The sequence below is a fragment of the Hylobates moloch genome, unplaced genomic scaffold (genome assembly GCF_009828535.3).
Source record: "Hylobates moloch isolate HMO894 unplaced genomic scaffold, HMol_V3 SCAFFOLD_17, whole genome shotgun sequence".
Lineage (NCBI taxonomy): Eukaryota > Metazoa > Chordata > Mammalia > Primates > Hylobatidae > Hylobates > Hylobates moloch.
This window is the reverse complement of record NW_026652292.1, coordinates 75,250,110-75,263,526: the sequence shown is the minus strand read 5'-3', so window position 1 is coordinate 75,263,526 and position 13,417 is coordinate 75,250,110. Positions and strand designations below refer to the sequence as shown.

Below are 13,417 nucleotides of genomic sequence, written 5' to 3'. Positions count from 1 at the left end.
TTTTACAGCTCTAATGAATGGCATCCAGTTTAACATGAAATCGGGTGCTTTTAGTTTTCTTTGGGTTTTTTTCTGGTAGGTCATCTTTACTTGCCCAAGGAAGGGAACATGTCCAGAGAACTCATTCTTAATATTCCATATTTGTCATTATCCCTCATTGATCGATCCCATTCCTGGTGATTGGTCACCTTGAAACTGTGATACTTTCAAATGGAAACTCTTCTTTTGGCATGGCGGAAGTTTTAGTGTCAACATCAACTGTAAGGTTTTAACTCTGCCTGCATTCCACTCACTGGAAAATAAAGGCTTCTGTTTCTTGTCTAAAACTGGAGGGAGTTAAGAAAAACAACCTGTTCTTTAACAGAAGGATGGGAGAGAAGGGAGCTCATCATTCCCAATCCCTACTTTTCACTCTAACCCACATTTCCTACGCAGGTTTCCTAAAATTCTTTCACCAAACAGATGCTTTTGTCCCAGAACAAAGTAGTCTGTCAATCGGCAAAACCCCAAGATTAGGAGACGCATAACAGTTTGTAGGTTCCTTAAAGATAGAACATTTCAGACAGAAGCTGAGTTCTTTCGAAAGGACTCCCATGTCATAGTTGAGTGCGTTCAGAGTTCCGTTAGGCACCGGAGGACAGAGCTGGTTGGTTCTCACTGTTTTCTGCAAGTGTGGAGCACCTGAGACCCATCAGTAAGCTGACCTCACCTTGTCCTGGAGAATCTTATGTAGTGTGACAATGACACAGGCTTGGTTTCCACTGTAACAATACAAGGTTAATAGAGGGGAAGAATTCTTAATTTCATGACAGATTAGTGCCCTCAAGTAGTCAAAGGGGATCTCATCTCTAAATCAACTAATACAGTGGATTACTTAAACATCAGAAGTTGAAATGTAAACTCAAACTTTTACAAAGTATATTTTAAATACAATTTTGGCTGCCTTCTCACCTGTTAGAATACAGTGTAGGCAAATAGAAATTTATAGTCAAGAAATAGTGTGGGGTCAGTGGATGGAAAACTACCCAGATAAACTTCAGAGAAGCGTTTGCTGGCCAAACTGACAGGATTCATGCTAAGGACCAGCTGGGAATATCAGGCATCACCTGGGAGATGGTGGAGGAACCTCATCAGATATTGAAAATAATTGGCTGTCAAGTGTGTGGGAGGTTTTTGCAAAATGGCCTTCACAGTGTTGTTTACTAAAGTTGTACTTTATAAGGAAGTACAGAGGGGGGCCTCTCAGAAGGCTAGGAGGCCTTGCAGTTTGGCCAACAAAAGACTCTTGATCACTACCCATGATATGCTACCTGTTAAACTTTTGAAGGATAATTGCCATCCTCATCCCTGTCTCATTATGAACCTCTACTAAATGAAATGGGGAGAACATTGCCCATAGGTAGGGGTTCATGGCCCTAAGGAGTTGTATGTTCCTGGAATTCTTTACTCAGAGATGGCTTATGATAGTATCATTTCTACCTTGAAGAGGTATGAAGTAGAAGTTAAAAGGCCTCTTTGCAGAAGGCATTTGTGAAAAGTGACCAAACTCCCTGAAGAATAGCCGTCCCTTAGTGAAGTTGAAAGGACATTGTCTTAATCCTACAGCATTGAAGACAAGCAAGTGAATACCAGGAGTTTCCGAAAGAGGGGATAACAGGTGTATAGTGGCTTTTCCTCCTTGGATTTCTGTTGGAGCTGCCTTTTTATTAAACTGCATGGAGATGCTTGATCCCAGAAAATGTCTGTGCTGATAGCTGACATGCAGGGGGGCCACAGAAGTTAATCTTGTACTTACCCTGAAAAGTCTTCATTGAAGCTGAATTTTGAGGAGTTGTCTATTCCATTTTACTTAGCTTTAGTGATGTGCTTTCATTCTTCCCGACAGACTAAAAGTAGAAGTGCTATTTCTGAACCTTCCATTTCTCACTGTCTTTAGGATGGAGATTAACAGTTACCCTCTCTGGAAGTAGTTAGAACAAAAGGGTGTGTCTTGAACCATCATGATGCCTTGTATTGTAAGAGGTGTACAGTGGAGTAGCCCATCCCAGCAAAGAGCTACTTATATTCTTTGCCCTCACTTACCACTGAAAGACAAAAATGTTCCCAGAATTGGGTCTGTAACCATCCCACCCCTGGTCAAGGATGTCTGAGTATGCATGTTGCTTCTCCAAGAGCATGCATTTCCATGTGCCCAGCTGAGCTGTCTTCAGACATCTTCCACCCAGAAGACATGGGAGGGTGGCTCAGAGTTCAGTGGTGAACAGCCTCATCTGAGAGATTTCTAAGCTTGCCCAGACAGGTATAGAAGTTCTGTCTTGTTCTCTTTCCTGTGATGCTGAACTTTCTGTCATGTTTCCTTCTAACTAAGATAACTCAGTGCTCAGACTAAGGCTTCTTAAATGCACATCTCTTCTATATATATAAATATATATATATATTTTTGCTATGAAAACAGGAAATATGAAGGCAAAACCTTGTGGGACAAATCTCAATGTTTTACTGGATGGAGTGGAAAATACACAGGCTTCCTTCCTGGGTGACTAATATCTGTCAACCACCGCATTTCTTGTTCTCTTCATGATCGTGTATAAACAGATTTATTACAGGTGGTTATAACATTGGCTCCAAGAGAATTCATGCAGGTTGATACTGATGCTCCTGAAACTTTGGTTCATAAGATAATACCAAAACCAGGAAATATACTTGCCATTCATCAGTCTGGAAGAGAATGGGATAATTCAGAGAGCAGGAAGGACTCCCAGGTTTGAAAACAATCTTTCCCAGTCAGGGAGATGACATTTCAACTATAACATGTGCTTCTGAGAATGGGGCTTTAGTCTTAGTGCTGAAATCAAATTGCTACCACAGCTTTTATACTAATTCCTCAGGGACGAATGGATAAGTGGAGACTGGTTAGAGTCCCATTACTGTTACCTGTGTCATCAATTTGGAAGGAGGTATGGAGCTTCCTCTCCTTGGAGACTTACCGTGGAGATGGAGTGCTGGACAGAGAGCCTAGTTTACAGGGGAATTTGAGTTTGTGTCTATCATGGGATGGCCATGAAAGCCTCTTCTCTGGGAACTTCTTCCTGTTTGTGGTGTCTGCTCCTCCAGGGGCCAGCTGCAGGTATCCTTGATCTGGAGTAGCTGCAGACTGCCCTTCTGCAGTTGTTGGACATGAGAACTACACAATCCAAAGGCATATGGCTAGAGATGCAGTTGCTGCCCTCTTGGTGGACAGGGGATCAGCAGCTGAGATTTCAGCTGTGTAAGAGTCTGAAGAAATAGGTTAAAAGAATGGCTTGCTAGATTTTTAGAGCCTTTTCCCTGTATTCTGTTTCTTTGTCATTCTGTGATGAAGTAAAGTCAACTCGGTAACTTTCCTATTTGAATCAATGTCTTCAAAATTAACTTGAGTCTTCAATTTTGGACTTGGCTACCCATACAACAGTTAAAATCAATTTTTTTGTGAAGTATCTATAATGACAATCCAGACCTTTCTAGTCACTGTGTGCAGCCTATCAACACTTGGCTCTTCCGATGCCTTGAACATCGTAAAGTAGAAACTCAACTGTAATTCACAAATCCCAGCAGCTCTGTCATGATACTGCTGCTTGTTTTCATATTTGGCCAGAAACTCAAAATGGTTCTCACTTTGATAAAATCAAGCTGGCAGGGTTGGGCTCCTATTTCTCTAGAGGACACTGTTTCCTTGACTGACTTGTCCAGAGGTCTCTTACACTGTTTGTCTTGTGGCCCCTTTATTGTTCAAAGTTAGAATCGTCATTCATATCAAAGATGAATGTATATCTTCAATTCTTTCACCCACCTGCACTTTTGCTTCCCTCTTCTTAGTCTTTGACTTTCTGATAACATGGTGGCCAGTTAGCTGATTTTGAAGATACAGAAATCATCTAGGGGAGCATATTATTTCCATGTGTTCCCTTCATTCCCTCTTGCCATGTTGAATAACATGTTAATAGGTTCTAAGCATTAGCATTAGGACAAGGATATCTCTAGGGGTCACTTATTTGCTGCTACCTGACACTTATTTAAAGAGATCCCAGGAATTTCAGAGGAAGGTGGTGAACCAGTGTGTGTGTGGTGGTGGTGGTGGTGCAGGGAATGTAGGGTGGGGCACAACAGCTACTGAATGGGTAGAATCAGAATCTACCTGGTCACTTAAGTAGGTGAGTGGGCTCCATATCACTGGGTTCTGTGTGAGGAAGTTGTAGAATGTCTCCAAGAATGTCTTCCCTACTTGAACAAGTTGGATAGTTTACCCTTAAGCTCTATCTGCCATGATCATTGTTGTTTCTTCCAGTGGCATCAGTTCTCCTGGGCTGCAGAGATGTGATGCTGCATGCAAGCAAATGAATCAAGTTGAGGGTGTGGCCTGGGGCAGCCAATCATTCTAATCAAATGGCAAACCACCTGGAAGTCCCTTTGTGCGGAAGTATGGCTCAGTGCTGGCACAGGCAGAGAATAAGCAATGCAATAAGTGAGACTCAATAATGTAAACATTGAATAACCAAGTTTCATTGTTTTCAAGGGATGACTTGTTTTTTTAAATGTCCTGCCTTTTTTCACTCAAAAAATACGTGAGATTTTTATATATTCAAGGATCTAAAACTAGACCGACTTCTGCTGGTTCTCCTCTACATGTCATCAGTTGTTGTAAGATGATTGTTGTAGGTAATGGGCAAAACTCTCATTGCTCTCTCGAGTGTAGTAGAGGTTAGGAAGCTTGGACCTCCACACAGGGGTATTACGTTTATTGCCTCTTGCTGTTCCTTGCCATATACTTCATTGTACCTACAAGTTCTGAAAAGGAGAAAAGCATCCCTTATAAAACTACATGTGAACAAAGTATTTTGGATCCCATTTCTCAATGTACATCTCATTTTAACTGGACTATTAATGCTCTTTTTAATTCAACAAATCTTCTGACATACACCACTTTTTTGAGCTCCCATGACTTGTGGAAGCCTGGCAATGTTATGCTACCTTCTTAGTGGAAGCTACTGGTAACTTGGTTTGTAGCTTGGCCTACTTTGGCCACATGCGAAAGTATGGAGCCAGTGACACATTTTAGATGGGAGAAGTAGCTCTTGGCGATGTCTGCCAGTCATTAACCCTTCTGTTTCCTGGAGATGTTTTTCTGGGGAGAATAGCTCAGCAGTCCTGGTGGATGGCTCTACGATAAGAAAAATAAACAATATGGGGGCTAGTTTGTAATGAATTTTATGTTGGCTGTGGAGCAGATGCAAAACCCTTTACCTTGCACAGTGACTGACAGCAGTGTGAAACAGGGACCTCATTGGCTAGCCTGGAAGTTTTCAGACTCATGTGTCTTAGCCTGGCAGTAAAGCTGGTGAGAACTTAGTGGAACTCGTGAGTTTACTTGGTGCTCAGCAGTGAGCCCATTGGAGTCAGCACCTGGGTGGAACACCAGGGTTCATATCACATGAAGGATCTTGTATTTGGTACTTTGGCTGCCAGATCAGGCTTTGTCAAGATTACTATGGTGCTATCTGTATTAGGGCCTACTTTCTGAGCAATTTTCATCACTCCTATGAAGAAAAATGTCCATGTAACTGATGACCACCAAGTGGATCATCTGTTGCTTGTGGATGTGCCTCTTGATGAGTGCCTTCCTTTACCACTCAATGTGAGCAGGCCGAATGAATAATACACTCCTTGTACTAGGAAGGTCTACTGGATATGTGAGGACCTATCTTCAGTAGGATTAGCTTATGACTGATTCATATTCCTTTGCTAGCAATATTGGGCTTCATTGACTTTTTTTCCTTCCTGTCTCTGAAGCATCTGAAATCTTGATCTCAAAGGCCAGTGACTGACCCTGTCTCTTCACCTATCATCATAAACAAGTTTTTTCAGCCCCAATAATAGTGGACATCTTGTGACAATGCCACTGCCTCTGGGAAGGGCAACTCCTTAGGGTTTCCAGCATGAGATCTTGCCCACGCTCTGTCCGACAGCCATGGTAGGCAGGACCATGTTCACTGCATGTCCTGAGCCCTCTGAAAGTTCGTGAGGGCAACGCAGGTGTGTACCTTCTGCTAGTATAAACTGCACCATTTTGTAAGCTTCCTGCTATTTTGCAGACCTTGGTCAAAGTGAAATAGTTCATGGGGGTTCAGGCAATGAGAAACATCCTGTCTAACCACTTGACCACAAGGCAGACAAAGGCTGAACTAAAGAAACATCCCTATCATTTCCTGCTGGACAAAGTTCCAAGGAACATCACGATGATATCCCAATGAAACAAGGACCAAAACCGCCTCATCATGGGAACATCTTAACAATATCCTGCTGGTTAACAAGCCATATTGCTCAGACCTTTCCTGCCCATACCTGTAAGTACCCCCAGCCTGTAAGCAGCAGTGGGCTCTGGCATTAAGCTTGTCCCCGACTTCTGTAGGTTTTATGCTGGACATAAAGCCTGCATTTGCTGTTGAGCCACCCTCTTTCTGTGTGTCTTTAACCCACACCTTCCCTCCAAAACCTAACACCTTCTGCTCATATGGGCTGTACAGGTTGTTCCTGATCTGTTTGATTTTTCTCTGTCATAATAGCAAATTTATTTAGTAATGGATGATTGGGTGGAGAAAATAAAACACATCGGGATTATTTTTCCCCCTCACAGTGAACCATCTTCTAGTAAATCTGATTATTCAATCAGCGGATGTGGTAAATCTACCTGGTCTTGAGATGAGCATATGAGTCTAGGCTGCTCTGTCATGACTGCCACTAAAGGAAAGTGGTCATCTCAGCCTGGACAGTTGTGCTGAGGGATTTTTAACTTGGTTATTCCCATGGAAACAGACTTCTGAGTTCATAATTGTCTCCTTGTATGTGTTCCATTTTTCCCCACTTCATACAGATCTGAGTTATCATGCAGCTTGAGTTGTCTTTGGTAAGCCATCATAAAATCTTGCCATGTGATACCTCTAATGGTGTCCAGCTTGGTAAGAAGATTGTTTTTATTGAGCTTTCTGGCACGTTATTCCTTGTCCAAAAATGGCAGCATGTTCAGAGAACTCATTCTATTTCACTTCTGTCATTTTTTTTTCTCGCTTGATCTTTCTGCTAGTGAACAGTCACCTTGAAATTGACATCTTCAAATGGAAATTGTTCCCTTCTGGTACAGGGTGAGGTCTTAGAGTCAACATGAAATGCAAAGACCTAACTGTGCCTTCCTTGCTCTCTGAAATCCCTTATGGAAAATAAGGGGCCTTGGTCCTTCTGAAACTAGAGCAGGCTATGAAACAGTTGGTCTTCCAGATGGATAAGAGAAGAGAAACCTCATTCCCTGTCCCCACTTGTTATCACTCATTCACATCCCTACAAGGGTCTGCAGAAATTCTTTTCCACCAACCTGACACTTTTGTACTGGAACAAAAGTGGTTTGTCAATTGCCATGGGAAAACCTAGGTTTAGGCTACAACAGGCCTGTATGTCTCTTAAAGGTGAAAAATGTAGAAGTCTGTCTTCAAGAGTCTGTCATAGTTGGGGAGTTGTCAGTGGCAGGTGCTTCCTGTTGCACACAGAGAGGATAGACTTTGTTCTCAGTGTTTTCTGTAGAGACGTGGAGCACCTGGGACCCATGAGCAATGAGATGACCTCAGCTTCTCCTGGAGAATCCTATGGGCCAACACGAGGTTGTACATGCGGTTGATGGCCTGATGGTAGTAGAGTGCTTACAGATTTCAGCTATGGAAGAATCTCCTTAAAAATGAAGAAATGAATTTTTTCTTGGTCTTTTCCTTCTGACTTTCTGGAATACAGAGGTAATGTCAGAATGATTTTTCAGCTTGTTCACATCTAATGGCTTGGACTTTAGACTTGGAAGTTCTATGGAGGTTAAAACCTTTTTTCTGGAATATTTGTGAAGGTGAGCTAGACCCCCTATCAGTCACCATGTGTAGCACATCAACAGCTGGATCTTCCAGTGCTTTGATTTGCTGTTTTATGGTAGTCTCTAATGTCCTATGATTCACAAATATTGGCATCCTCTCTGTCAAGATGTTGATTTTCAAACTGCCAGTTTGTTCTATATACAGCCTTATTACCTTCTCAGAAAATATGTTCAATTACAGTACTGCATTTGCAGAACTCAACTTGATATTTGCCAAACAGCCAAGTGTCTTCCTTTCCTTTTACTCTTTTTGTATTAAAGCAATAATTCTGTGATAAGTGCGTTAATTCTACCAGATCACTTTTCAAGTTTATTGAGTATGTTGATGCCCAACTTAGGACTCTTGTTATATTCTGGTGACTGTCTTTGTTTCCTAATGAGGGCAGAGATTCATAAACATACTAAATTTGGTCATCTTCCTGCAAGGAAGAAAACTAGCCCTTCTTCCAGAAGATCCCTGAAGGGTGGGTGGCATTAAAATTCTACAGAACCTCAGCAAGGCTGAACCAGTCCTGGGTATCCTGATGACTTGGGTGCTTGAGAATCATGCAGTCCTTCAGGTGGCTCAGGAGGTTTGGTACCACGTGAGTGACCTCATGTTGAGTGCTCTTGTCCACCAGATCAGGCTTGGTCAAGACTCCTGTGGGCACTCTTGGAGTCCACTTCCTAAGTGACGCTCAGTGCTTCTATCATCTCGAAGTCCATGTTACTGGAAACCACCACCAAATGGGTGGTTTCTTGTAGATACACTGCTTGATAAGTGCCTTGATCTGCATGCAATGTCAGTGGGATAACAGCTCACAGCCACTGTGGTTATACCAGGAAGTTCTGTTAGTCATATGGAGTTGAGGTCCACATGAACTGTTAAGGCAGATTCCCATCCCCTTCCTGTAATAATTAATGTGGCCTTGGGGTATAAGCAGATGTGGTGGTTGACCTTTAGGAACCTACCTTTTAGAAGGATGCAGCCTCCCCTCCCTCTTCCTCTGTGGTGATTTGAGTCAGAATTCAAGAGCAATCCCTTAAAGGAATGGCAAAGGAAAGGTAAAGCCATGATCCTTGTGTGTTCTTACTGCTGCATCCTCTAAGTGGTGACCATTAACTTAGTATGTGTCATTAATGAACTGCTTTCCTATTTGTGTCCTAAGCTATATTTGAGGAAATGGTGATAGAGGTAGGAGGGAATATGTTCAAGAACCTCTCAGTGAATAGTCTATTGGTCTCTGAAACTCATTCCTACCAACCCCAATTTCTGTAGCTTCTGGGCACCTGACTCACAGGTGGGATAGAAGGTGGCTCAGTGAATCACCACTGAGCAGCTGCATCTGAGAAAATGAGCTCTAGGCCTTCCCAAGACGGGGAAGTTTGGGTCTATTCTCTTCCCTTTGATCCAGAAGCTGGTCAGTGTCGTCTTTCAGCTAAATATCTTCCCACTGTAACCCCAGCTTCCTTTAAGGCACAATTGAATTTTGCATTTCTTTTCTTGTGAAAATGATGGGAAATGTCATGGAAAGACAGTGTGGGAGAAACGAACCTGTTATCCCACATCAGAGAGGAATGAGTCCAGAAGCCCTAGGTTTCTATTGCTGTGGGATATTTTACTGGCAATTAATGCTTTTCTGACAATACACTCACCATTCTATTACTGCTCAGGGGAAAGATTATCTAACATAATACCACTTTATTTTATAAACTAAGTTTGTTTCTAAATGCCTAAAATAGTATAGCTCTCACTTGAGTGTGAGCAATTTAATCACTTATGAAGGATTAACCTTAATTCTGTCTTGCGATTTTAACTTCCTCCAGTTCCATGAATTGTAACTACCAAGACCCAGCTCAGTCATGGAGACCCCAAACTGGTGGCGTTAAAGACACAGAAATAGTGCAAAGTGGGATCCAGGGGGCTTGACCCACATATTTATTGACAGTAAGCCAGTGATAACCATTGCTTCTATAGATTATAGATTAAAAGCATTCCTTATGGGAAACAAAGCATTCTTAGCGAGGAGCAGAGAAACAGGCTCTAGCTGATTGTCTGCAGCCAAAACATGTTAAGGCATAGGCTGCTCATGCTATTTATGGTTTGAGCAGTTTTCTGCTCCGGGCAGGCCGGGCATTCCTTGCCCTGCTCCAGTAAACCAACAACTAGCAATGTGCATGATAGCCATGATGAGCATATCACATTGCTGCAGAAATTGTGTTTGTGGCCAGTTTCTTTAAGGCCTGTTTATGACAGGCTTAGGGCTTGTTCCCACCATGTCTCCCTTTCTGCTTTTGCAAAGCGATAAAGACTAAGGCAGCTTTGTCACAGTAGGCTACTTCTCACAGGATTCAGGATCTGCATCTGCAGACTACACAAAGACGACATAGATTAAAATCACAATCATTGAAATCACAGAGCCTCCAAGTGTCTTGATCCTTTTTAATGGGTTTAATAGCTGCTAATCTGCCTGCAGCTCCTTCCAGCACTTCCCTTCCTGGCATTAGCGTCAGATGTGCCTGAGAGGCTTGAAATACTTGTTCCTTCAGTTTTGGAATATCTAAAGATAAATATCTAGTATGACCCTTTAAATGTCTCTTAACTGTTTCTTACTCATGTTCTGTTTCATTATACAGATGAGAAGTAATGCAAAAATGAGAAGTATTCCAGTCGCATTGTAACCATTCTATATTCCAGTTACTAGATCTCCTAGCCACATTAGTTTGTTGGAGATCATTGATTTGATTAGCTAGTTTCTGGTCTATATTAGAGTAGAATTTTTCTGCCAATTATTTACAGTCTGCTGTTTGTACTGTGGAATGCAAAGCAACTCCAGCTATTGCAGCAGTAGCTGTGACAGCAATCAATCCCATAATGATTTTAAAGTGGCAATGAAACGCCGAGAGCAACTCAAAATCTTTTGAAGAATTTCAGTAATAATATGCACAGAAGGAGAAGCTTCCCAAGGACAGGAAAGCTTTACAGGTATCCATACTCCTTCTCGGGCTCTTACCACTGAAATAGAATGATCGGTATTATACAAGGGAGAATTCACACAAGAAAACAATCTACATTCTTGACAAGTCACATGATTATTAGGGACATCAAGTTTTAAATCACTCACTACAAACAGGAAAGGAAGACGGACACAACTCTGTATCCAGACTGAATCGTGGGCCAGTTCTAAAATAATTAGGATTATACTGGGTTGGCTTTAGTATATCTTCATTCCCAAATCTTTATCCTTTTTAGTGCCGTTAATATTTTCTACAACTCCTTATGTTTAGCCCCTATAGCAGGTCATATCATTTGGGGTTGAGGTGCCACTATACCACCATATGCCCAACTAATAGGAACTCTTGCTGTACTTCTTATAGTGTCCACCATCTGATTATTTTGTTTAGATGCAGGGTGACCATTACCTGCAGATTGAGAGGTGAGCCTCATAAATGCCCCTTTAAGGGACCAATCAATAATGACTCCATATGAACCATTACACAACACCTCTACCTGCCTTGCTATACAATCTTCCCAAGCAAATGCCTTCATTTTTTCTGACCATGTCCAATCCACTTTACCAGATAGGTTTTTGAGGGTGCTAAACTTTGGCTACAGGGGCACAATCATTGTAATAAATACTAAGACCAGAAAGCATATGTGATTGTGCCACAGAGATGTTACGTTAAGGTACTATTGCCAGCCAAGATTGAAGACTGGGAGGTAAACACCCGTCGGCTTTTCCCAAGCAAATGGGTAGATGATCAAATCCCAATGAGCTATTCTTAATTGTTCCTTCCTCTTGGGGGTGAGACAGGCCTCTATTATCTGTAGAACCAGGCATCCAAAAACTATCATTAGTGTATACCTCTACTGGGGAGTCTAACCATGTTACTGGCTGTAGAAGTGGTGGAATGTTTGCCCAATAAGTGTAATTGTTTTTTGTTTCAGCAATTACTGGGGGAATATGGCAATGGTGAGCACAGTCATCATAGCTACCATTAGATTACTCATTGTAACTGGTCGTCCCGCCTTCTTCAGATTTTTTTCCACCATCCGTGTCAACTTTTTGATCTGGCCTCAGGTGGGTGGCTGTGCCTCATGAGTGTTGCTCGCCAGGACTGGTGTCTTCCTTATTGTCAGTCTCAACATGGCTGCAATCCTCAGGTTCCTCCCAAAATCTCTTCCTCAGCATCTGGCTCATGATAAGGTTTCAGGTGTCTTGATGGTATCCAAATCAGCTGCTGATTCTGGCCTGGGGAAACACAAGCATAACCTCTACCCCAAGTTATTTTACCTATTTCCCAACTTTGTGTTATCGGACCTCTCCACCAAACCAGTTGTTCTGCTTCTGTCTTTGCCACTGGTTTCTGCAGATGCTGTTCAGCTGCTGATAGCATCTGGCCTTTAGGCAGGCTCAAAAAATTTAAAGTCAATAATGCTAGATTCAATTGCATATGTGGGTCCTATAGTCACTATCTCTCCCTTTCTGTTTTTGTAATTGCTGTCTTAGGGAGAGATTCATTCTTGCCACGATGGCTTGTCCTTGTGAATTATATGGGATGCCAGTAATGGGCTTAATATGTTATATAGAGAAAAATGTAGCTAGAGCTTGGCTAGTATAGCCTGGGGCATTATCTGTTTTAATAGAAGCTGGAATGCCCTTCACTGCAAAACACTGCAAAAGGTGATGTTTAACACAGGCAGAAGACTCTCCTGATTGGCATGCAGCTCAAAGTGAGAAAAGGTGTCCACACATATACATAAGCTACTCTCCCAAACGAGGGAACATGTGTGACATCCATTTGCCAAAGAGAATTAGGTTCCAATCCTTGAGGATTAACTCCTCCTGTAAAAGATGAGGAATGTACCTTTTGGCAAGTTGGGCATCGCTGGATAATAGCTTTAGCTGCTTTCCAGGTAATGCTGTATCTGCATTTGAGACCAGAGGCATTAACATGGGTTAAATTGTGAAAGTGTCTAGCACTAGATATTTCAGTAGCAACTAGACTATCAGCCATTTGATTCCCTGCAGTCAAAGGTCCTGGAAGAGGTGTATGAGCTCTAATATGAGTAATGTAAAAAGAGTGCATTCTATTCCTAACTGCGGTTTGTAATTGGGCAAATAAAATGTTGCTCATCTGTGTGGAATCATAGCTGAGCATTTTCAACTGTGTAGAATGGACCACATATGAAGAATCAGAAATTACATGGACAGGCATCTCAAAAGCAGCCAGCACCTCAATTACAGCTACAAGTCTCTGCTTTTTGAGCTTGAAGTATAGGGTGTCTGAAAAACTTAACTTTTTGATCCAGAATAAGAAACTTTACCATTACTAGACTCATCTGTAAAAATGTTTTCAGCACCTTCAATTGGTTTACATTTATTCTAGGGAGAATCCAATTTTTAGTATTGAAATTTTGTTTTCAGTAAGTGATTATCAAGAACATATGTAGCAAACCTGCACATTGTGCACATGTAACCTAAAACTTAAAGT

General features: G+C 41.9%; 1 long non-coding RNA gene across 1 annotated transcript in view; it reads left to right on the top strand.

Moving 5' to 3' along the window:
• The first annotated feature begins 730 nt into the window (after positions 1-730).
• The window catches only part of LOC131381652 (uncharacterized), a 95,591-nt gene continuing 82,904 nt past the window's right edge, over positions 731-13,417 (top strand). The window contains exon 1 of the long non-coding RNA XR_009210529.1: positions 731-776. This is a non-coding gene — a long non-coding RNA (uncharacterized LOC131381652). The remainder of the gene's footprint in view (positions 777-13,417) is intronic.